Source organism: Microtus ochrogaster, chromosome X, assembly GCF_000317375.1.
Source record: "Microtus ochrogaster isolate Prairie Vole_2 chromosome X, MicOch1.0, whole genome shotgun sequence".
NCBI classification, from domain to species: domain Eukaryota; kingdom Metazoa; phylum Chordata; class Mammalia; order Rodentia; family Cricetidae; genus Microtus; species Microtus ochrogaster.
Genome location: NC_022026.1, coordinates 54,412,207 through 54,437,068, shown reverse-complemented (window position 1 = coordinate 54,437,068; position 24,862 = coordinate 54,412,207). Strand labels below are relative to the sequence as shown.

At 41.2% G+C, this 24,862-nt stretch overlaps 1 protein-coding gene and 1 pseudogene across 1 annotated transcript in view; one reads left to right on the top strand and one right to left on the bottom strand.

Moving 5' to 3' along the window:
* Positions 1–24,862, bottom strand: part of LOC102000351 (spindlin-2B-like) — a 70,625-nt gene that overhangs the window by 28,507 nt on the left and 17,256 nt on the right. The gene's annotated exons all lie outside the window — the stretch shown is intronic.
* On the top strand, positions 4,992–5,372 carry LOC101984200 (annotated as a pseudogene).

The window sequence follows — 24,862 nt, the reverse complement described above, 5'->3', positions numbered from 1 at the left end:
GGGAGAGAGAAGAAAATGAATATAGAGAATAAAGTTAATGCCTTAAAAATGGGTAAAGTCTTTAAAGAGACAGAATAAAGTAAAGTGATAGAGTAAAAATAAGCCATGTAAAAATGGAAAATTCACAGAGAGTCTGGATTATGTACATTGTGTTTCCTTTAAAATTTTTGACTGTGAAGAAGCTAAGTACAGAGAGACATTTCATTATATGGGCTGTCAAGCTAAACCAGAATGGATATCATAAGGGTATTATGATTTCAGAATTTGGGTCTAAGGATATGATGCTTTGGAGAGGGTCTTCTTTTGTTTTAACAAAGTATGGGACCCTGTGGATTGCTTCTATCCCAATATAGTATGATAGACCACGCCCTCCAGAAAAGTTGCTGTGAACACCTTCAAAAAATTACTTCACTCAACTGCCGACTGAGAGAAACCTGGCACACAGGTTATACCTTGAAAGACCTAAATAACAGTGCCCCCATACAGCAGGAAGCAGTTTAGAGAGAAATAACTGTGCCCATATTCCCAAATATTGTTTATAAATGTTATTTTACATTTAAAGGGGGATATGATATAGATATAAATAATTTGCGTTGGTAGGGATTTTAAGGTCAATTTTGTTATATGTATGTGTATTTCTGACCTTGATTAAAATATTGTGATTATGTAGTTCCTTTAAAAACATAATGTATAATTAAAATATAGGTTAATGGATAATCATTGATAATAGTCAAGCTTGTAGTCATGTTAGATTTTCTAGATATATAGAGATATATTTCAGTTAGATAGACATTCTTCATATCTTTCAAAGACTGTAGAATATGGCATTTAAATGTTTTAATAATTTAGGGCTTTTCATGACAATAGGACACATCTGCTCCTGGCAGCACCAGCTACTTCAGGAGGAAGATGGGCATCAAAGAGGCTTTTTATGGAGTTTTTTAGCCATTTGGGCAAGCAACTGCTCTTGCCTGGACTGATGCATGAACTGGACACAAAAAACCTGCAGAGAGAGGACTGTTGAACTTGCCTAAAATTGAGATGATTCCTTTGGGGTTTCTGACTCATGAAAGAGTCTGCAAGACATTCTGCAGGACACAGCAGATAGTGATTGAACTGTCTTTGAAATTTCCTGCTTCATGGAAATGTCTGCTGGATACTATCGGCCTGAAGGCTGAAGATGGATGCCCCATTGGTACAAAAGAACTTTGGGTGACTGTACAGGCAGCAAGATGTCTTTGTCATTTCTAGAGTTTGGAAGTTGCTTATTTCTTGTTTGCTTGGGAAATATTATATCCTACTGGAGTCTTTGATGGAGTTGAAGAATGGATAGTTGTAGTTTTCCTTAGTTATGATAAAAGATAAAATAGATATAAATATTGTGACTGTAATTATTGCTTTATAACTGTTTTGCTATATGTAATTTTACTATGTTAAAGTGAAAGCATTTCTTTTTTGTTTAAACAGAAAAAGGGGAAATGATGCAGGTGGGTCTTCTATGTGTTTCTTTCATTGGTTAATTAATAAAGAAACTGCTTGGCCTGATAGGTCAGAACATAGGTGGGTGGAGTAGACAGAACAGAATGCTGGGAAGAAGGGAAGTGAGTCAGATGCCATGATTCTTTGACCCAAGACAGATGTAGGCTAGAATCTTTTCCAGTAAACCACCACCTCGTGATGCTACACACATTATTAGAAATGGGTTAATCAAGATGTGAGAATTAGCCAGTAAGGCTAGAGCTAATGGGCCAAGCAGTGTTTAAATGAATACAATTTGTGTGTTGTTATTTTGGTTGTAAAGCTAGCCATGCGGAAGCCGGGTGGGAATGCAGCCCACCACTCTTTCTACAATTAATAAAGCAAAATATTTAGTTTTTGTGTGGCTATGCAGTGATATTACTGGCTATTGACTCTTTGTTTTTGGTGTTTTAATATAGGTTCTCCCTATGTAACCAGTACTGGTGTCAAACTCATAGTCGTCTTATATTTGTCTTATTCCCCCCTTCTTTTTTGATTATTTATTTATTTATTAATTAATTTTTATTATTTACTTACCATTAACTTAAAGAGAATTATTTCACTACACCAAGTTTCAAACAAAATTTGTTTTCCTTTTTCTCCCATTCTTCCCTATTCCTCCTCCTCCTCACATTTAGTAGCCTCCTTTCTGCCTTTGAGTTCTCTGTGGTCTTCTACTGCTCCCCTTCTCAGCACATCATATTTATCTCCTGTGGTCTTCTATCTAATCTTATAATCTGTATCCACTCTCACAACTCCTTATTTATATACACACAAGCATTTGAAGTTGGGCTATGTGTATGAGCGAGAACATTTATCTTTCTGAGCCTGGGCCACCCCAAATACTTTCCAGTTCCACCCATTTCCCTGAAATTTTCATGATTTAATATTTCTTAATGGCTGGGTAAAATTCTATTGTGTATTGGGCCACATTTTCATTATCCATTCATCTGATGGCGACCATCTGAGGATGGGCATCTAGGCTGGTTCCATTCTCTTTCTACTGTGAATAATGCAGCAATTAACATGGGTGTGCAAGTACCTCTGTGGTAAGACATAGAGTTCTTTGCATATATTCCAAGGAGTAGTATAGCTGGGTCATATAATACTTTTAATTTTTTGAGGAAATGCCACAATGTTTTCCATAGTGCTTGCCTCTGCTTCTTGAATACTGGGATGGCAGATATATGTTGCCACTTCCCCTAGGAATTTACTCTAGAAGCAGGAAGACTTATGCTTTCTGAAAGTTGTTTTATGAATGTTCACTACATCTTTATTTACATGGCTTAAAAGTGAAAATAACCTAAATATCTTTCAACAGATGACTGAGTAAACAACTTATGATAATTCACAAATGCAGCATTATTCAGCAATAATAAAGATGAAACAACAATCAGGTAAAGTTCACTGAGAGAAAAAGAAGTTCAATTTCAAAATGTCTATAATTCCTTTATATAGCATTGCCTAGATAAAAGAAACTTTCACAGATAAAGCACAAACACTTATTTCCAGGGATCAAGGAGGTTTTTAATGATTTGGGTATAAGAGATAGTTTGAGAGGTTGGAATACTTCTGTGCACTGATGATGATTATGTCTGTGTGACCTGAAATATAATAAAACTGTGTAGAACTACTAAACAAAAAGAAAAAGACCAGCTATGAATATAAGTAAAAGTGGTTAGATCTAAAGCAGGCTTATCATTTAGCTAATAATATCACATCCGTGTCCATAATAAAGATTTGATAAACTTGTGGCTACATAAAATGCTGTCACTGAGGAAATCTGGGTAAATGATACTTCTATTTTAAAATATTTTAATTGTGTCATTTTAAGTTATCTAAACTGATATAAAGAGTTGCAAAGATGTCCCTTATGTGCAATTTTAAAGTACTTAAAGTTTACCGGGATTAAACACTTTTGAATCATGATGAAATAGATTTGTGAGTCAACATATTTTTAATCTACTTTTTGAAAAAACTTATAATATGTGAAAAATATTTATGGTGTGCATTGAATTATAGACTTCATGGGTTGGAACTGGGGATATGTAATCACAAAAGGTTTATTAAACAAGGAAAGGGCACTTGAGAATGAGAAATAGGATGAAAGTAATGGAGGGTGAAAACAGTCAAAATAATTGATATATTTAAGCAGAAGCAGTATTATGAAGCCCATTTCTTTGTTCAATAAGTTTATACTGCTAAAAAAAAATTAAGGAATTTGACACAGCTTTAACAGATGCATATGATAAATGAAATTCTCAAGCCCTGTCAAGCAGTGACAGGAATGGAAATGACTGCAAAGGCTCTGAGGGTTTGTTTTGTTTTTTGTTTTTGTTTTAGAGATCTGGTCCCTTATGAAACAAACAGGTACAAGGTAAACTATTTTTCAAGTCAATCAGTAGTTAGACTACTCAAAGTCAGGTCTCTTAGGAGATAGAAGCATACATTCTATCTATGTCTTTTAGTTGTCATGGAGACAGGCACAACAAAGCAGCAACAGCTCTGGTCTCCTAAGGATGTCTGATGACAGAATACCTAGATAAGACCAGAAAGACCTGTTGGAGATCCTAAGTAAATGGGTATGTATATAATGTGGGCCATTTAAAACACAGGGATTCTGATTTTCTAGACCCAATAATTTTTAGCTTGCTAATTTCCCTGGCTTAGTCTTGTCCTTATTGTCATCAGATCTGGTGTCACCCACATTGTAATTCATGTCCACCTTTAATAATTGATTTTCCCTTTTAAATGATTAAGTTATTGCCAATTGTCTTCCTTCTGTTTATCACTAGTAATAATGTTAGTTAATGTGTAATTACTCATCTATATTACTAACTAAATCCCCAAATCTCTAAAGTATCCATTTTCTGACTTCACATTGATACTTCATTAAAACTTAAGATATACAGTAAATTGCATTCTTTGCATAATAAAGTAATAATTCTAGAAGGATTTCACTATGAAATTCAGATTCCCTTAGTAGTGTGACACTTGAGTTCTTTTCCAACCATGTCTTTAACAATCACAGTAGGCCATAGACATACTCAAATGGAGAAACATTTTCTATACACAGAAATAAATATTGATCTTTGTGTGTCTGTTATTACTCAAAATTCAGAAATTAAGATCCGTATGGTGATTTCTCTAAGCTAATTTTTGCAAAGACATGCATTTTAAAGTGTCATTTATTTGCTTTTTAATCTTACAGGAGATTGAAGTAGTCTGGCCCAGATTTCCTTTCTGCCACCTCCCTGGGAACCAAACTACTTTCTGTGATTTCAAGACTTGATTTTAAACAAATAAGCAACTAAGAAACAACAGTAAGTTGGCTACCTGTGGGTGAGAAAGTTAAGACAAAAACAAGTGTAACATTACATTCTAATTGTGACTCTAACTGGGTTCAAATTCCTATTTCCTCAGACTCCTTGAATACATCGATTCCTCTCCTCTGCCCTGCTTCCAGTTCTGCTATGGAAGAGCCAACATCTAAGCTGACCGAAGTCATCTCGGAGCCCACAGTTGAACTGGAAAATGAGCTCAAAAATATCAATCTGTCCAACAGATTAGAGAAGGCAAAGTCAGGCAAGAGGGTTGAGTGGTCAAGTGACACTATTGATAATGAGCACTTGGGCCGTCGCTCTTCCAAATGTTGCTGTGCTTATGAGAAGCCACGTGCTTTTGGTGAAAGCTCTTCAGAAAGTGAAAAAGAAGATGATGACAATTGTGATATACTCTGTGCCTGGGGTCATCACAAGGGAAGACGCCGTGTTCTTTCCAGTACTGATGCTAGTACTTCATCTTCCAAGCCTCAAGACCCATCTGAATCCGATCCTTCCCCCATTAATGACTAAGTGTCATTTTCCTGCTCCTATGCCTGAACCAGACTGAACAGCAATATGTCCATGTTGCTACTCAGGGATTAAATGCTGTTGGTTCTCATATGATTGTGTGTGGTATATTTAATCTTTGCCCAATGGGAAAAAATGTAACAATAAAGGAAGGCAGAGGGTGAAGCATGGATCACACAGAGTATTTGTGAGCCCTGGTATAGCAGAGTTGCTTGTAAACCACACGGAATCAGGGTTCTTCAAGACACATCTGTTTACTTATTATTCTCAGGTACTGGAATGGTCTGTCTGTACCTATCTCCTTCTGGTTAGCCCATGGTCATCATATTAAACTCCACAATTTCCCCAAGTCACCACCTTGTCCACACTATATTAGCTACTTTTCTCATAGCTGTGTCAAAATAACTGACAAGAAGCAATTTAAGGAGATTATTTTGACTGACAGTTCTAGGGAATACATTCCATCATAGCAGGGAAGACACGGCAACAGAAACGGAAGAAACAGCTGGGTGGTGGTGGCACATGCTTTTAATCCAGCACTTGGGACACAGAAGCTGTGAGCTCTATGTCAGCCTGGTCTATAAAGTGAGTTCCAGAACAGTCAGGGCTATTACACAGAGAAACCTCGTCCAGTAAAACAAAACAAAACAAAACAAAACAAGAAATGGAAGAAAAAGGAAGCTAGCTGGTCACATTGCATCTGCATTTAGGAAGCAACAGGAAATGAACTCTGATTATCAGTTTCCTTTCTCCTTTTCATTCAGCTGGGCAGTTAGACTAGTCCTCCCACCTCTGTTAATTAAATCAATTAAACAGACATAACCAGAGATTTGTTCTCTCAGTGCTTCTAGATCCTGCAAAATTAGAAAACAATATAGACTATCACAAGTCCATCCGATGTCAACTTGACATAGAAACATATTACTTGGGATTTCAGTCCGGTGTTCCGATTTGGGTCTCTGTCTCTGTCTCCTTTCATTGCCTGATGAAGGTTAATATCCAGGAGGATGACTCTATATCTTTCTTTGGGTTCACCTTCTTATTTAGCTTCTCTAGGATCCCGAATTATAGGCTCAATGTCCCTTATTTATGGCTAGAAACCAAATATGAGTGAGTACATCCCATGTTCCTCTTTTTGGGTCTGGCTTACCTCACTCAGGAACACCGGACTGAAATCCCAAGGTCCAAATCAGGAGCAGAAGGAGAGGGAGCACGAGCAAGGAACTCAGGACCGCGAGGGGTGCACCCACACACTGAGACATTGGGGATGATCTATCGGGAACTCAACAAGGCCACCTGGCCTGGGTCTGAAAAAGCATGGGATAAAACTGGACTGGCTGAACATAGCGGACAATGAGGACTGCTGAGAACTCAAGAACAATGGCACTGGGTTTTGATCCTACTGCACGGACAGGCTTTGTGGGAACCTAGGCAGTTTGGATGCTCACCTTACTAGACCTGGAAGGAGGTGGGAGGTCCTTGGACTTCCCACAAGGCAGGGAACCCGGACTGCTCTTCGAGCTGATGAGGGAGGGGGACTTGATTGGGGGAGGGGGAGGGAAATGGGAGGCGGTGGCGGGGAGGAGACAGAAATCTTTAATAAATAAATAAATTAAAAAAAAGAAACATATTACTTAAAAATAGTATTACTATGTGCTTTGAGTGTTTTTCCTTCATGTGTGCCTGTGCACCATGCACATGCAGTGCCTTCATAGGCCAGAAGAGGGCATCAGATTTCCCAGAATTGGAGTTACAGATAGTTGTGAGCTGCCATTTGAATGCTAAGAATCAAACTCAGGCCCTCTGCAAGAGAAGCTAGTGCTTTTAACCAGTGACCCATCTTTCAAGCCCTCCAAACAGATTGCTTTTAAGTAATATCCTTTTACTATATGTTCCCATAAGTTCATGGTTGTCTCATAATACCAAATGCATTCCTCAAGTCCTATTTCTAAAGTTCTCATACTCTTCAGCAGTTCCAATACATTATTTTAAAATCCAAAGTCCATGTCTCATTTGAAATCCAAAGCAATTTCTTAACTATAGCCTTCTGTTAAAAAGGGAGGGGGCAACAAGATGGCTCGGTGAGTGAAGGCACTTGCTGCCATACCTGACAACTTGAGTTTGACCCTGGGAATGACATGCTGGGAGGAGAAAACTGACTCTTCATTTCTGCAAGTTATCCTCTTGCCTCCACAAACGGATAATCACTGTGTGTGTGTGTACGTATATATACACACGCACACTCACGCATGCGCACAAGTGTGTTGCATGGTGTGTATGTGTCCACATACCCACACAAAAACAAAATAAACAAATATATGCAAATTAAAACAAGTAAAATCAAAATATATTACTTAAAAAATACAATGCCATAGAACAAACGTTCCTAACTCAAAGGGAAGAATGAGAGCAAAACAAGGAATGATCACACCAAAGATAGAAATTCAGCAGAGCAAATGCCAAATCCCGAAGTTTTGTTTGCTATCTGGAGCCCATGATGAAATCACATCCATTAAAAATGGTGTGCTTAGGTAGCCCCACTCCTCTTCCTCTGCTTCTGCTTCTAAAAGCACACACAACTTCTCTATTGAGTCCGATTTCTTCCTTGTCTGCAGCTTTTCTTAGTCCATATCCCACGGTTTTGACATCTCAAACATCCTGGGCTCTCCACACATTTAACTTTCACACCTTCATCCAATGGTCTCACAGCACCCTCTTCAGGGACTCCAAACCTTTCACACACTGTCTGGCCTCAGCAGCTCTCTGGAATCATGGTTTAAGTCCCCATGACCTCCTCAGTGTTTCCAACTCTCATGCACACCAAACCAGAACCACATTGCCAACACTGCCAAGTTTAGTTGCAATATCCAGATGGAGCCTGGACGCTGTGAACTACAGTTGCCCCAGCATCTGTGTATCGATCTTAGTGAAACACTTTCTGCAAAGGTAACTGTCGAGTAGGGAATTCCTTTGGCAGCATTCTCAGTTTAGGTCCTGATATATACCTTATTATGTTTTAAATTCTTTGTTGAATTTCTGACATGGAATTTCTTTCATTGCACATATTAAGTATTGCTATTTTATAACCTAGTCTAGTAATATTTTACAATCTTTGTATATTTATTTATTTTCTAATATTTTTATTTATTCTTTATAAAATTTTATACATGTATCCTGTTTATATCTAAACCCCTCCTGCCCCCTTGTAACTCTCCCTGTGATTTCCCCCAACATATCTCCTTCACAACTTGATCTCTTACAGTCTTTTGATTTCCTTTTACATGCTATTATCTAAGCCTTGACTTAAGAATTAATAAAGATTTTCATGTAGTACTGATTTATAGTCATTTATTCTTGCACTTTGACACATTATAACTGCTGCATTTTATCTGGTTGTGCATTGTTGCAAATACTGGATATTAGTACTATGTTGTCCACACCTCATCTACTGAATTAAAAACCTGCAAAGATACTGGGTCTCCTTAACTCTGATATAACATGCATTGTATATAAAAGGACTAACCATAGCCAGAGAAACTACAGAGAAATGGCAACAATATCTAATTGGAAATAAAATCATCATTACGCAACGATGCGATATCCCAAATACATCACCAAGAGAAATCTACTTAGTGAGAAAGCCTTAATAGATCAATAGAATATCCCCTCATATGTGAAAATATCAAGATAGGAATTCAAGAAAAGGTAATATGACATATAAAAATTTCATGGCTCTCACCAAGAGATTCAGGTATATCAAACTGGAGGCATCACTTGCCTCATAATGATTTTTAATAGATCAATAAAACGTGTGAAATTTCAAACAGTTTAATAAATATGGAGAAAAAATGCTGAACATTAATGATAAATGAATCGGACATTGAAAAATACAAACATGTAGCCCAATGGAACAAAGGAGAAGACTGAAATATGAATGCATTAACTGAAGTCATTTGATACTTAGTAAAAAGACAAAACCACATACATTAGAGAAAACGTGGCATCTTTACTAAATGCTGCTAGGAAAACTAAATGTCCACATATAGAAGAATGAAATTAGACCCGCATCTAGCACCTTGTACAAACTTTAATAGTAAATGAATCAACCATCTCCGTGTAAAAGATGAAATATTGGAAGTGCTACACTCTTCAAGACAAGTTCAGGGAAGAAATTTCTGAATAGAATTCTGTATGCCCCAAAATTAAGGCCAAGAAGATAAGCAAGACTTCATAAAAACAAAAGCCTCTGTACAGCAAAGGAAACCATCAACTAAGTGAAGAGAAAATTCAGTGGAATAACATCTTTGACAGAGGTTTAATATAGAAGTGGGACAAAAAAAGAAATAAAAATGTCAAGTTTGAAGAGAAAAGGAGCAACAAAAAATTTTACTTAAGACTTGTGCTTAAAGAGATGAAGAGATTAAGGAGAGGCCTAATCTGAATCAGAATAAAGGAAAGGGTGCTTTAAGAGCAAGACCCTGCCCAGCTAGGCTTCCAAGTCATGAAAGAAAAAGGTCTAAGGAATTTTCTGCTCCAAAAGCAACAAGCAATCAAAGCTGGTGCATAAATCATTTAAGGGAGCCAGGGGTTCAACCCCAGTAGGCAATTCAACATGGTAATACCTTATCGTCCATGTGGCTCTGTGTTTAGATTCATGAGAATGCATAGTAAAGGGGGGGTGGTAGAATCTTCCTCCATGGTTAAGAAGAACCACTAAGGGCAGGCATATGGCTGGGGGTTCCTTGGATGGAGACCATGAGAAGTCATTAAGCTGTAAAAGTGAAACCTGCATTGTGTTAGAGACTCTAAAATGTTCAAGGTACCAAAGCCCTCAAATACCTGCCAGGCAGAACTGAGCACAGGGAGTATAACCAGTCTAGGAGAGAGAAGTTTTTTTTCAGACAGTAAAGCTGGAAGGGTAGAGCCATCAAAGTCATCTGACATCAGATACAGAGCTAGAGGACCTGCAGGTATCTTCTGTGGATTTCAGTTTTGCTTTGGTCCTGTATTTCCTAACTATGCTCTGGTTCCTCCCTTTTGGAATGGTAATGTATATTCTCTGACATGTTCTATGGAAACGCGATTTGCTATTTGATTTTACAGTGGTTTACTATTAAGAGTTTGCCTTGTGTCTCAGAAAAGATGTTGACCTTTGGATTTGAAACATTGTTGAGGCAGAAAGACTTTGGAGACTTTTGAAGTTGGACAAAATGCACTTTGCATCATGATATGCTCTGCAGGTCACAGCAGGGAATGTGGTGGTTTGAATGAGAATCACCCTTATACAGTCACATGTTTGAATGGTTGGTTCCCAGTTTGTGGAACTATTTGGGCAAGATTTGTAGGTATGGTCTTGGTCAGGAGGGGTATACTGTGGTGTGTGTGTGTGTGTGTGTGTGTGTGTGTACTAGAGGTTCTGAAAGACTCCTGCCATTTTTAATGTGCCTTTTGTCTCCTGCTTTCAGTTTAAGATGTTAACTCTCAGCTGTTCCTGCCTTTAAGCCTTTGCTCCACCATCATGGACTCTAACCATCTGGAACCAGAAGCCAGTTAAATGCTTTTTTGTAAGTCACCTTGGTCATGGTGTTTTGTCACAATCCACCTGCCTTACAGGCCAAATAAAAGAGTCAAAGGGGAAAAGTCATATGAGAACCACCACCCTTGAAAATTCCAAATTGTATCACCCCATAACAAAAAGAAAACTAGCACAGAAAAATCTCAGTGAATCAGATAAAGAATTCAGTTGAAAGTCTTTATAGAACACTAGATTAGTCACATTAAAATAATCACAGCATAAAGACAAGTCTTTCAAAATAATGTATTTAGACAAAAAAAGAAAAAGATTGAGAACAGTATTCATGCTCACTTAGATAGCATTACACGATCAAATAAAACGTAATTGGTATATCTGAAGCAGACAAACTAAAGGTTGATGACACGAAAATATATTCAATAAAATAATAGAAGAATAATGCCAAATATTCAAAAAGATATAATTCTGTTGCAAGAGCCCACTAGTAACCATTGTGATGCCAGAGTGGTACTAGAGAAACAGTACTGGAAGAATGAAATACAAAGCATCTAGAAGTCTTTTGAAATCGCTATACTGGCAGCTTCTGAAGTCTCTCCTAGAAACATGAAGAGCATTAATAGTGTGAACTAGTTACTATTATTTCCCCAGTTACAGAATGTATAATTGGGATAGATATGCTTAGAAGTTGGCAGATATATGCATCAGAAGATGTGAAATAAATCCAACCAAAATTCAGAGGCTTCTAACCTCAGTGAAATTTCCAGGAGTCCAGTGGTATTGGGGTATGCAGAGATATTCCTCGTAACTTATCGTCCACTACCAAGAAAGAAGCACATTTACTGGGCCTATTTGGATCCTGGATACAGCACATTCCTCACTTGGGTGTGTTACTCCAGCCCATATGTCAAGTAGGAAAGCTGCAAGCTTTGTGGGAGGCCGGGGACAGGAGACGCTCTTCAAGAGGTCCAGGCTACCATGCAGGCTGCTCTAGCACTTGGACCATGATGGAACTTGAGGTGTCAGTGGCAGATGGGGATGCTGTTTGGAGCCTTTAGCAGGTCCTAGTCTATGAATTATAGAGAAAAACCTTGATATTTTGAGCCACTTAATTACTATGTGACCTGAGCTGCTCCTCATGGGCTGAGTATTATATAACCTGCCAATCCATAAGTTAGAATATGCACAACAGCCATCTATAATCAATTGGATGTGAATATATATATATATATATATATATATATATGATCAGATCCTGAGGGCACAAAAAAGTCAGTCACATGAAGAAGTTCCCCAAATGTCTATGATTTCTACTTCTGTTACAATGCCACCTGCTTCCAAGCCACATGGGACACAGTTCTTCAAAAAGTGGCATATGACTTGAATCAGAATAAAATGTATGGTACAGTTTCTCCCAAAGCCACAGTTCATGAGTACAGGAATCTAAAGGTGGAAACGGAAATTGTTCCACTCACTATCACACCTAGTGAACATCTAGGAAAACTTGTGCTAACTGTTCCTGGGTACCTTAAATTCTGCTGGCCTAGTTCCAAATGTGAATTGCTCCTGCCATAAGACACAACATTCCATTGAATTGGAAGCTCAGACTTTCTCTTGGTCACATTGGGATTCTGATGTCTTTTAGTCAACAGGCTAAGAAATGAATAACAGTATTTGAAGGGGTGATTTATCCAGATTCCCAAGAGGAAATTAGATTGTTTCTCCATTATGGAGGTAGATATGTTTATGTATGGAGTGAAGGAGACCCTTTAGGGCATTTCTTGGTGCTACCATGTCCTGTGATTAAAGGAAATGAAAACTATAGCAGTCTAATCCAGGTAGGATGACTAAAGATCATGCTTTATTTCTAAATGAAAACAGTATCCAGGTCATAATTCCACTTAACATGTTGTAACTATTATATATTGCAGACCCTTTAGAAATGAAGATTATAGGTTACTTCTCTTTCCTAAGAGCCAGAACCTGCTGAGGTTATTGCTGAGTGTAGAGAAAACACAGAATGGGTAGAAGAGGAAAGGAGGTTTAAAACCAGGTGAGGCAATGTGACCAACTGCAGAAACAAGAGCTGTAATTGGCTTATTGTCTCTCTCTTATTTTGACAAGACCATCTTTGTACACATATACACATATGTCAAGAAAATATTTGTGTTTTCATTCCTACATTTTATCACGCAGTATGATATAGATTGAGATCATATCAGTGGTTACTATCATATTTAAGATATGAGATATTAAAAGACTAAGCATTTCTAAAGAGAAATTGTCACCTATTCAAAAATATTAATGCATTTGTTCTTACACATGTGATAGCTACATCATGTTAGGTCACATTATGACCTGGATACTATTTTTATTTCAAAATTAAGCATAGGGAGATGTGATTGTGTGTCAAATTGACAAGGGACGGACAAGTGATGACTAAGTTTAGTTGTTAATATGACTACATCTGGACTCATCTAAAACCCAAGCATCTGGGCAGTCCTGTGAAAGATTTTCTTGATTGGATCATTTGGGGTATTAAGACCCACCTTTAATATGGGCCACACCTTCTAGTGGTAGCTCACATAAAAGAACATGGAAAAAGGGTTTTCTTCCTTGTTTATCCTCACTCTGATTAAAATGCTCATCTTTCCTGCTCTTAGAGGAATTCATTAATTGGTATTAAAAAGTACTCCTAGTTGGGCAGTGGTGGCGCACACCTTTAATCTCAGCACTCAGAAGGCAGAGGCAGGTGGATCTATGTAAGTTAGAGACCAGCCTGGTCTACAGAGTGAGTTCCAGGACAGCTAGGGCTACACAGAGAAATCCTGTCTAGAAAAAGCCAATGTCCCCCAAAAGAGAGTACTCTTTCAGGAGTCCAATGTAGACTGTTACCAGGCCCCAGACCTTCACATAACACACTCCATGGGGGGATACTATTCAGACTGTAAAACTCAGCACATAGACAACACCACATGCCAGAAATGAAACAAAGATCAGACCATCCCTAAAGGTACTAACCTTGCTTTTTAGCGTCTGTAGTTCTGCTTCTAGCTAACTGTTCTTGTTAAGTGATGTATGTCAACCCAGGATGTGTGGAGTTTTTTTTTTTGCTTAAATGCTCACCCTGAGAAAGCTTTGGGGATACACTGGGCTCCTGAATACTCACTGTAGTCAAGGGAAGGATATTAAGACTTTCTATTGGGTTAAACCCATGTCTGAGCAATCTTCTCTGGTGAATACCCCACAACATTTCTGAAGGTTCCACTGAGATCCCAGAGACCAGACCTCAAGACACTGGGGACTCAGAGCCCCTTGGAGTAAGGAAGAGTGTAATGTATCAGGGGATTTCTAGGGGTGCACAACCTTAGATATTCCAGGTCCCAGGGCTCCCTTTGATCAATTGCTGCCTAACATTTCAGAGGGGATGGACACTTCCACCTTAAGAAAGAAATTAGAAAGTCACATGGTCTGTCACCTCTGGAGGTAAGTCTAGTTAAGGCACCTTCTGCTTAAACACATAGAGAAGAGGTGGGACATGGCTGCTGATCTAGTATTCAGGATTCATGAGTTGTCACTGTTCAGGTGTATGAATGGGTGGTGGCCCTCCCAGGTTGTTCTCCCCCCCCCCTCTCGTGCATGTGTTTCTGCCCATTCTGTTTCCCTATATTGATCAATAGCTTTTTCTGGAGTGGAACCCATCCCTGTGGCCCTCCTTTTTGGGACCCAAATTTTCTTGGCTCTGCCAGGTCACCCAAAGAACCCCCTCAACCTCCACCTGTCCTGGAAAACTTGCTTGTTTTGTTGCTTGCCTCCTGCTCACCGTCAGGGTTGGTTCCTATATGGAGGTGGGGAGGATTCAGGCCTCTCATCTAGGACTGCCAGTCATCTAAGTAGAATGCACACAGGGAGGGGGGAAATAGTTCCCCAGACGAGTATTTACCCCCACTTCACTAAGCAGCCACTGGGAATGGGAAAAGTTCCCCTTGGTTGAGCCCAAGGAAAAAGAGAAAGTTCTACTCCTTTCTCTTTCATAATTTATGTCTGTTTTTAAACCAGTGATCCATAAAAACCAACCATTCTCTTTAAAAAGTAAACAAAACAAAAGCTCAAATAAACAATAACAATAATAAAGCCCCCAAGCGGGACAAGAGGGTCACTGTCAGGCAATGCAGCATGGATAGAATGAGCAACACCAATAAAGGGGACTTTAAACAAATTTTGCCAGATCCTTTTAAGAAGAGTTAAGACAACTGCTAAAAAGTTATCCTTTGCCACCCCCAGATATTAGAAGTTTTAAAAAGTTTCTTTTTAAAGAAAAATATAATAAGCAGGTTCCAATTGCCAGAGGTAACTTAATTTTTTTTTAACAACAGACAATTGATTGGGACAAGAACTTTGGCTTAAACTAAAAGCCACTGTCATCTTCTCTGATGATAAGACACAATTAGACTTACAGATACCCAGTAAAATGTTGGTTTCTTGACCTCTGTCAGGAGAAACCAACCCCTAGGACTGGTCCAACACCAAGTTATTGTAATTGTTCAACGAATCAGTTTAGCTACCTTTGTCCATATTAAACAATACCCAGTGACCTTAGACACAAAAGGGAAAATTGCAGTTCATATTGCCTGGCTTGAAGATACAGACATCCTGGTGCCCTAACAGTCACCTTGGAATATAGTTCTCCTGCCTCTGAAGACACCTGGGACCTCTGATTCGCAAGAGTCTGACTCTCCCAGAGAAACAGGTGTACACTGTCTTGAACTGGAAAGATGCATTCTTCAGCCTCACATTGACAGAAGTCAGTCAACCCATCTTTGATTTTAAATGAACAGACCTAGAGGTAAGTTACAGTGGGAAATTTACCTGGACCAGGTTGTCCCAGGGTTTTAAAAAAAATTCTCCAACACTGTTTGATGAGAAACTAAATGCAGACCTCCTGCCCTTCAGTCAGAGGTTTCTGAGAAACATATTATAAAAGGCCACTGAAGGACTGCTACAAGAGTTGCAGATCTTGGCTACACAATGGCAGCTAAAAAAATCCAAACGTTGTACATCAGAGGCTACCCATCTTGGCTACCAGTTGCGGGGAGGCAAAAGAAGCCTGTCTCAGAGTAGGATTGCTGTCAAGTGTCAATTGCCCCACTCCGGCCTCTGCAGGGACCTGCACTCACATGCCTACCAACCCCCTCTGGCCAACTGACCACTACTGGCACATGCATTCACTTGGCTACTTCCTCACTGTCTTCTGCAGGCACCTGCACTCCCAGCTGCACAACTGATCATTGCTGGCATGCGTGGTCACTTCATCACCTCTCCACTTTCTTCTGCAGGTACCTGCACTCACATGTCCATTACCCACCTGACCATTGCTGGAACTTGCATTCACACGGCTACTTCCCCACTGTCCTCTATAGGCACCTGCGCTCTCACTCCTTCCCAAATCTGCCCTTTTTAGGACTCTCCGGTCACATGCCCACTGTCTATCCTTGCCTCTGAAGGGACCTGCATTGACATGCTCACCCCCAGCCTGCTATCTGCAGGAACCTGCATTCCCAGTCTCCTGGGTGTGCACCTGTTCTCATCTGCCCACTGCTCCCCTCCCTGGCCGCTGCAGGAATTTACACTAACATGCCCACTGTGCCTCTCTGGCTCTGGCAGGCACCTGCATTCCCATATCAAATGCTCACCTGACCTCTGCTGGCCACTTCACTCACATGACCTCCTCTGTCCTCTGCAGGAACCTGCACTCAAAGGCTCAGTTCTGCTCTGACATCTGCAGGCCCTTCACCGACAAGCCCACCACCATTACCTGGCTTCTGCAGGTACCTGCCCTCTAATATCACTGCCCATTTGGCGTCTGCAGGCATATGCACTCACATGATCACTGCTGAACTGCCTCTGCAGGTAACTACAATCATATGCCCATGGCTCCCATATGGACTCTGAAGGCTCTTGAACTCATGTGCCCACTGCATGTACACTGCCTCTCTCTGCCCTCTGCAGTCTCCTGCCCTCATATGCCCACTGCTCCCCTCTGCCCTCTGCAAGCATCTGCACTGACATGCCCACCATCCTTCTGGCCTCTGGCGGCACCCACACTCACGTGGCCACTGCCTGCCCTGTCACTTCAGATACCTATACTAACATACCCACTTCCCCATGTAGCCTCAGGAGGCAACTGCGCTCATGTCTGTAACCCTGCTCTGGTCCCTAAGCAGGGACCTTTACCCACAAGCCCCACAGAACTCTAAGGCACCTGTAATAACATGCCCATTGCCCCTCTGACCTCTACAGTCACCTTAACTCACATGCCCACTGTCTCCCTCCATGTCTTAGTTAGGGTTTCTATTGCTGCGACAAAACACCGTGACCACAGGCAAGTTGGGGAGGACAGGGTTTCTTAGGCTTACGCTTCAGCATTGCTGTTCATCACCAAAGAAAGTCAGGACAGGAACTCAAATAGAGCAGAATCCTGGAGGCAGGAGCTGCTGCAGAGGCCTTGGAGGGGTGCTGCTTACTGGCTTTCTTCCCCTGGGTTGCTCAGCCCACCTTCTTATAGAAGCCAGGACCAGAGCCTAGGGATGGTACCATCGACTACACCTGAACCCTCTCCATTGACCACTAATTGAGAAAATGCCTTTCAGCTGGATCTCATCAAGTCATTTCTTCAAGCTCTTCAAGTGAGGCTCCTTCCTCTGATGATTCTATCTTGTGTCAAGATGACACACAAAAACAGCCAGTACACTCCAAGTGTTGGAAGGAGGCCACTTTGTAATTACCATTAATAAATAAAAAAAAACTGCTTTGGATAGCAAGGCAGAACTCAGATAGGCAGAGAAAGCTAGGCTGAATGAAAAAAAAAAGGCAGACACAGGGAAAAGCCATGGGTCCTCCACCTGAGACAGACAGTAAAAATATTACCCAGTAAGCCACTGCCATGTGGCGATACACAGATTAATAAAAATGGGATAAATTAATATGTAAGAGTTAGCCAATAAGAAGCTAGAGCTAACAGGCCAAGCATGATTTAATTAATACAGTTTCTGTGTGATTATTTTGGAGCTAAGCAAATGGGAACTAACTAGTGGCCTGTCACAACACTCCATGGCCTCTGCCGACACTTGCATTCCTATACCCACTATGCCCTCTGTCCTCTGCAGGCACCTGCATGCATCTGCCCACTGCACCCCTCTGGCCTGTAGGTGCTTTTTTTTATTTTTACTCCTTGGGGGGGCTAGTCACCCAGCTCCTAAATAAATACACAGAGTATTATTCTTACTTATGAATGCCTGGCCTTAGCTTGGCTTATCCAGCTTTCCTAACTTAAATTTTCCGATTTTCTCTTTAATTACATTTTGCTCCTGGGCCTTTTTACCTTTCTTTGTTTCACTTTTCATTCCTTCTTACTCTGCAGTTGGTTGTGTGAGTGGGTGACTGGCCCCTTATGTCATCTTCTCCTTCTCCTTTTTCCACTCCTCACCCCTGGCATACCTAGATTTCTCCTCCTATTTACCCTCTCTGCCTGGTAACCCTGCCTATCCCTCTCCTGCCTAGCTATTGCCCGTTCAGCTCTTTATCAGACCAATCAGCTAAAGTAACACAGCTTCACAGAGTTGAACAAAGGCAACGTCAAAGACTGCAACCCAATTTTGCATCATGAAACAAATATTTCACATCATGAACAAATGTGATACATCTTAAACAAATAAGCCACAACACTGGCCTCTGCAGGCATCTGCATTCATATGCTCACTTCATGTCCCTTTGTGCTCTGCAGGTACTGGCACTCACATGTCCACTGCTCTTCCTGGCCTCTGTAGGCACCTTCACTCACGTGCCCACTGCCCAACTGATTGTTTCTGGCACTTGAACTCACTTGTCCACTGTCCTCCTCTGTCCTCTGCAGATCCCTGCACTCACGTGCCAACTGCCCAGCTCTGGCCAATGCAGGCACCTCTACTCACATTCTCTCTTCCTGAATCTGGCCCTTGCAGGAATCCCAGGTCACATGCCTACTGCATCTGCAGCATCTGCATTCACATGCCCACAACCACCATCTGGCTTCCACAGGCACCTGCACTCAGATGCCCACCACCCAATGGTGTCTGCAGGCATGGCCACTCACATAACCATTGCCCAACTGCTTCTGTAGGTACCTGCAATCACAGATCCACTGTGCTTCTCTGGCTTCTGCAAGTACCTGGACTCATATGTCCAATGCCCATGTGGCCTCCGAAGGCCCCTACATTCACGTGCCCTGGCCTCTGCAGTCACCTCCACTCACATACCCAATGTTGCCCCCAAGCCCCGCCCAGGCCTCTGCAGGCACCTGCACTCATATGCCCACCTGCCTCCTCTAACCTCTGCAGACACTTGAATGCACATGCATACTTTTTGTCTGGCCTCTGCGAACACATTTACATTCACAGTGTCCCCCCGTCTGCCTCTTTAGGTACCTTCACTCACAGGGCCATTGTCTCACATTGCCCTCTGAAGACACCTGCACTCACATGCCCACTTCCTGCCCTGGCTTCTGCGGGTACCTATACTCACACACCTGCTGTCACCGTCAGTCTCAAGCCCACTGCTTCTCTCTGGCCAATGCAGACATTTGCACTCACATGCCCACGGTCCCCATCTTTCTCCTGCTGGCTCCTTCACTTTGTCCTCTGTCCCCTTTGGCCTCTGTAAGCACCAGCACTCACTCATATGCATGCTGCCTCTCTTTGGCCTTTACAAGCCCATGCCCACTGCCACTGCTCCTCTCTGACCTCTGCAGGCATCTGCACTCACTTGCCCACCACCCTTCTCTGCCTTTTACTGCCACCTACACTTCTATGCCCACTGGTCCCCTCTGGTCTTCCCAGGCACCTGCATTCATATCCCTTCTGCCTCTCTCTGACCTCTGCAGGCACTGACACTCACATAACAAATGTCCCTTTCCCTCATGCCCACTTCAGGCACCTACATCCACTTACTCATACTTCCCTCTGGCCTCTGCAGGCAGCTACACTCATGTATCCACTGCCCTCTTCTGGACTCTGCAAGCATCCGCACTCATCTGCCCACTGTGCCTCTGTGGCCTCTGCAAGCACCTACACTCACGTGACTAATGCTGACCTGGATTAAGGCAGCTGCATTCACATGCCCACTGTTTGGTTGGCCTACAATCACATGCCCCTGTCCCCTCTGGCCTCTGTAGGACCTGCACTCAAAAGTCCACTGCCCCCATCTACCTTCTGCCAGCACCTGCACTGACATGATCATTGTTTGCCTGGCATCTGCAGGGACCTGCACTCACATACCCACTGCCAACCAGACTGGCAACCCACTAACTGACAACTCACTGTGATGGCGACAGTCCAGATTAATGATAGAGGACTAATATAGGGGCATTTCCTCTATATTTCACCTAGGCATTTCCCCTTAGTCTGATGCCTGCTATTCTGACTTATGGGTTAGTTCAACTGGATAACAGCAATATTACCGAGCCCCTGAGATTACTTGGTGGGCATGCACCAATAGTTTGATTACATATGCCTCTTCTGATGCTTTCCAAACTTAAGTAAACAGGCTGATCAGGAGCTGTAGGTATTAAAACAATTGTTAGATTTCCTTGCAGAAATGGTCCTACAAAACTGGAGAGCCTTAGACTTAATTTTCATATAAGAAAACCGTGTTTGGGTTTAGGAAAGACCTGTTGTTTCTACGATAATTGACCAGGAATAATTAAGAAAAATCTTGCCAAGCATTGGAAAAAAACTTCAAAAAAAGAGACTAAGATTTAAGTCAGAAAATTGATACAAATCTCTATTCTTTTGGTTCTCCTGGCTATCAGCCCTGACTGGGCTTTTAATTCTCATTCCGAGTATATTAACAGCTAGTCCCTGGATCTTAAACTATTTGGTCAACTACATATGAGTAAGAGTTCTGTAAAATTAATGGTCCTTAAAACCAGCTACAGCTCTTTAGAACAGGATAAGTTGATGATTTGACTCATTAACTAAGACAAATTGGGATAAAACAGGGCCTAGAACTTAGTAGGATCCCAGACGTTATCACAACTGACTCCATGATGGAAGTGCCATTCAGGCCATAAAATTCAGCATGTACACAGCACCATGTACCAAAACGAAAACAAAGACCCAATCCATGAAAGCCCATCATTCTGGGAAGGCTCTAAATGTACTAACTTTGCTTTTTTGCTTCTATAGTTCTGCTTCTGGCTAACTGGTCTTGTGAGCTGAAGTATGTCAACCCAGAACTTGGATTTTGTGCTTAAAAGCTCATTCTGAGAAAGATTCAGGGCTACACTGGGATCCTAAACACCCAATGTAGTCACTAGCCAGTTAATAAAGACTTTCTATTGGCTTAAACCCATGTCTGAGCAGTCTTCTCTGGTGAATACCCCACAACAGACTGAGAATCCATCCTCATAGACTGAACGATTGCCAGATTTTTGGGCTTTCCACAAAGAGGCAGCCACTGTTGCACTAGTCTCAACTACAGCCTGTAAGCAATCTAATAAATCCCCTTTCAGTATGTATATATTCATTTTATCAGTTCTGTTCTCTGACTGTGAGACACAATACAAAACTACTTTATGCCATATCCATTATAAGCATTACATTAAGTGAGAATTTGTATCTTTTCTTTTTTCCCTGCTTTTAGATGTTTTCTTTTATTCTGTTATCCCCATTTCTTCACATTATAAAATAATGCCGACTCCAGCCAGGGAAACAGGTGGGCTAACTACAGATCTGCAATTCTCTCACTGCTCCTCCAGATCTAACTCCCCAGTCTCATCCCTAACTCTGCAGCAGAAAACCTGCTGTGGCCTACCATCACCAACAGCCTTATGTCCACATTTCCAGTAGACAAAGAGATCTTCCAATCCTAACCACCCTCTCCCAATTCATTGCTTTATTCCAGGCCCTTACCCCAGGAGGTAATTCCTTGTAACTCTGTTAATCTCAAAGATTTGAGGAGAAAGACCACTAACCTAAATCTTCATGGCCAAATTAATTTAAAAAAATTTATTCATGTACATAAGCTGCCTCCCCCTAGGTTGAGGTTCAAGACATCTGTCTGGGGCATAGGAAGATAAGGGCTTTTGTAGCTCCAAATGGGGGATTTGACAGGCAAATAGGTGGGGTTTTAGAAGCAGAACATAAGTGTAACAAGTTAGTTATAATGACCTCCTGATACAAAGGTATGGTTGCAAGGTTATAGGTGCAAGGCTATAAGTGGTCATAATAAGCTTTTGAAACAAATACATGGTTGTCATTTCTTGAAACAGGCAGTACAGAACCATTTGTAGTTTAGGTTACAGGTGGGGCATAGCCCAATCCTTGAGAAACAGATTTAATCATAAACAGGAATGGGCCTAGTTTGCCTTACTATAAGATGGCTTTTAAGCCCAAGATGGAGGCAGGCTGGTTCATCAACCCACAGGGCATTATGATCAGGAAAGCACGTATGCTAATTGAAGATCTCCAGCTTTCCCTCTGCTCCTCCAAACCCAATCTCCCAGTCTCATCTTCAGATCTGCATTAGAACACCTGCTACAGCTTCCCTTCCCCTTTTAGCCCATCTTCAGTGTATTCTACAACACAGATCTTCCCCATTGCAGGCACTCCCTGGGAGCCTACAGGCTACTTTAACCAGGGAAACAGGTAGACTAACTGGAGATCTTCACCTCTCCCTCCATTCCTCCCAGTCATTATCATCCTCAGATCTGTATCAGATCTGCTGTGGCCTCTCCACACTCTGCAGCGACTCCAAGGGGACTAGGCAGATCCTGGTATAACACCCTGTTCTCCTTCCTGTAACCCTTCAGCCCCCACCTCACAACTCATCCCCATTCCCAAGTTTTAGGTACCAATACCTAGAAAGCACATTTTGTCAAGAACTCACTAATGGTTCCAAAAAAAAAAAAACATTACAAAAAGGAAAGATGAGATATCAGCACCTAGAGTTACAATCTTCCCCAACCCAGAAGCCTAGATGCCAGCATAAAAACACAATAACAGCCAGGACAGTATGTTTCCACTAGAGCCAATGGCAGAGGTTCTGTGTATTGTACCATAGCTAACCACAAGAAAAAGACCTTAAAATAGCTTTTTGAATACAATACAAGACTGTAATGGCTTATTTTGTGTGTCAACTTGACACAAATTGGAGTCATCAGAAAGGAAAGAGCTTCATTTGAGAAAATGCCTCCCTGAGATCAGGCAGTAAGGCATTTTCTTAATTAGTGATCAATGGGGGAGGGTCCAGCCCATGGAGGGTGGTGCCGTCCCTGGGCTGCTGGTCCTGGGTTCCTTAAGAAAACAGGCTGAAAACAATCCTGTACAATAAAAGAACTTCTGGAGGCATCACAATCCCTGACTTCAAACTCTACTACAGAGCTACAGTACTGAAAACAGCCTGGTATTGGCATAAGAACAGACAGGAGGACCAATGGAACCAAATAGAAGACCCGGATATTAGTCCACACACCTTTGAACACATGATTTTTGACAAAGAAGCAAAAATTATCAAGTGGAAAAAAGACAGCATATTTAACAAATGGTGCTGGCATAACTGGATATCAACACACAGAAGAATAAAAATAGACCCATATCTATCACCATGCACAAAACTCAAGTCCAAATGGATCAAAGACCTCAACATAAAGCCAGCCACACTGAATCTTATAGAAGAGAAAGTGGGAAGTACACTTGAATGCATTGGCACAAGAGACCATTTCCTAAATATAACCCCAGTAGCACAGACACTGAGAGAAATAATTAATAAATGGGACCTCCTGAAACTGAAAAGCTTCTGTAAAGCAAAGGACATGGTCAACAAGACAAAACAACAGACTACAGAATGGGAAAAGATCTTCACTAACTCCACATCAGACAGAGGTCTGATCTCCACAATATACAAAGAACTCAAGAAATTTGACATCAAAAAAAAACCAAATAATCCAATAAAAAATAGAGTGCACACCTAAAGAAAGAACTCTCAACAGAGAAATCTAAAATGGCTGAAAGACACTGAAGGAAATGTTCAACGTCCTTAGTCATAAGAGAAAAGCAAATCAAAACAACTTTGAGATTCCATCCTATACCTGTAAGAATGGCCAAGATCAAAAACACTGATGACAACTTATGCTGGAGAGGTTGTGGGGTAAAGGAAACACTTCTGCATTGCTGGTGGGAATGCAAGTTGGTACAGCCCCTTTAGATGTCAGTGTGGTGATTTCTCAGAAAATTAGGAAACAACCTTTCTCAAGACTCAGTAATACCACTTTGGGGTAAATTTACAATGGATTCTCAATCATGCCACCAGGACATGTGCTCAACTATGTTCATAGCAGCATTGTTTGTCATAGCCAGAACCTGGAAACAACCTAAATGCCCCTCGATCGAAGAATGGATAAGAAAAATGTGGTACATTTACACAATGGAGTATTACACAGCAGAAAAACACTAACAACAGATTGAATTTTATAGGAAAATGGATAGAGCTAGAAAACATTATTTTGAGTGAGATAACCCAGAAACAGAAAGACAATTATCACATGTACTCACTCATAGGTGGTTTTTAAACATAAAGCAAAGAAAGCTAGCCTACAAACCAAAATCCCAGAGAACTTAGAAAACAATGCGGACACTAAGAGAGACTTACATAGATCTAATCTACATGGGAAGTAGAAAGTAGAAAAAGACAAGATCTCCTGAGTAAATTGGGAGCATGGGGACCTTAGGGGAAGATTGAAGGGTATAGGGCAAAGGCAGGGAGGGGAGCAGAGAAAAATGTAGAGCTCAATAAATAGCAATTAAAAAAAAGAAATAAAAAGGCTGGGAAGTGGTGGTGCACGCCTTTAATGCCAGCACTTGGGAGGCAGAGGCAGGCAGATCTCTGTGAGTTCGAGACCAGCCTGGTCTACAAGAGCTAGTTCCAGGAC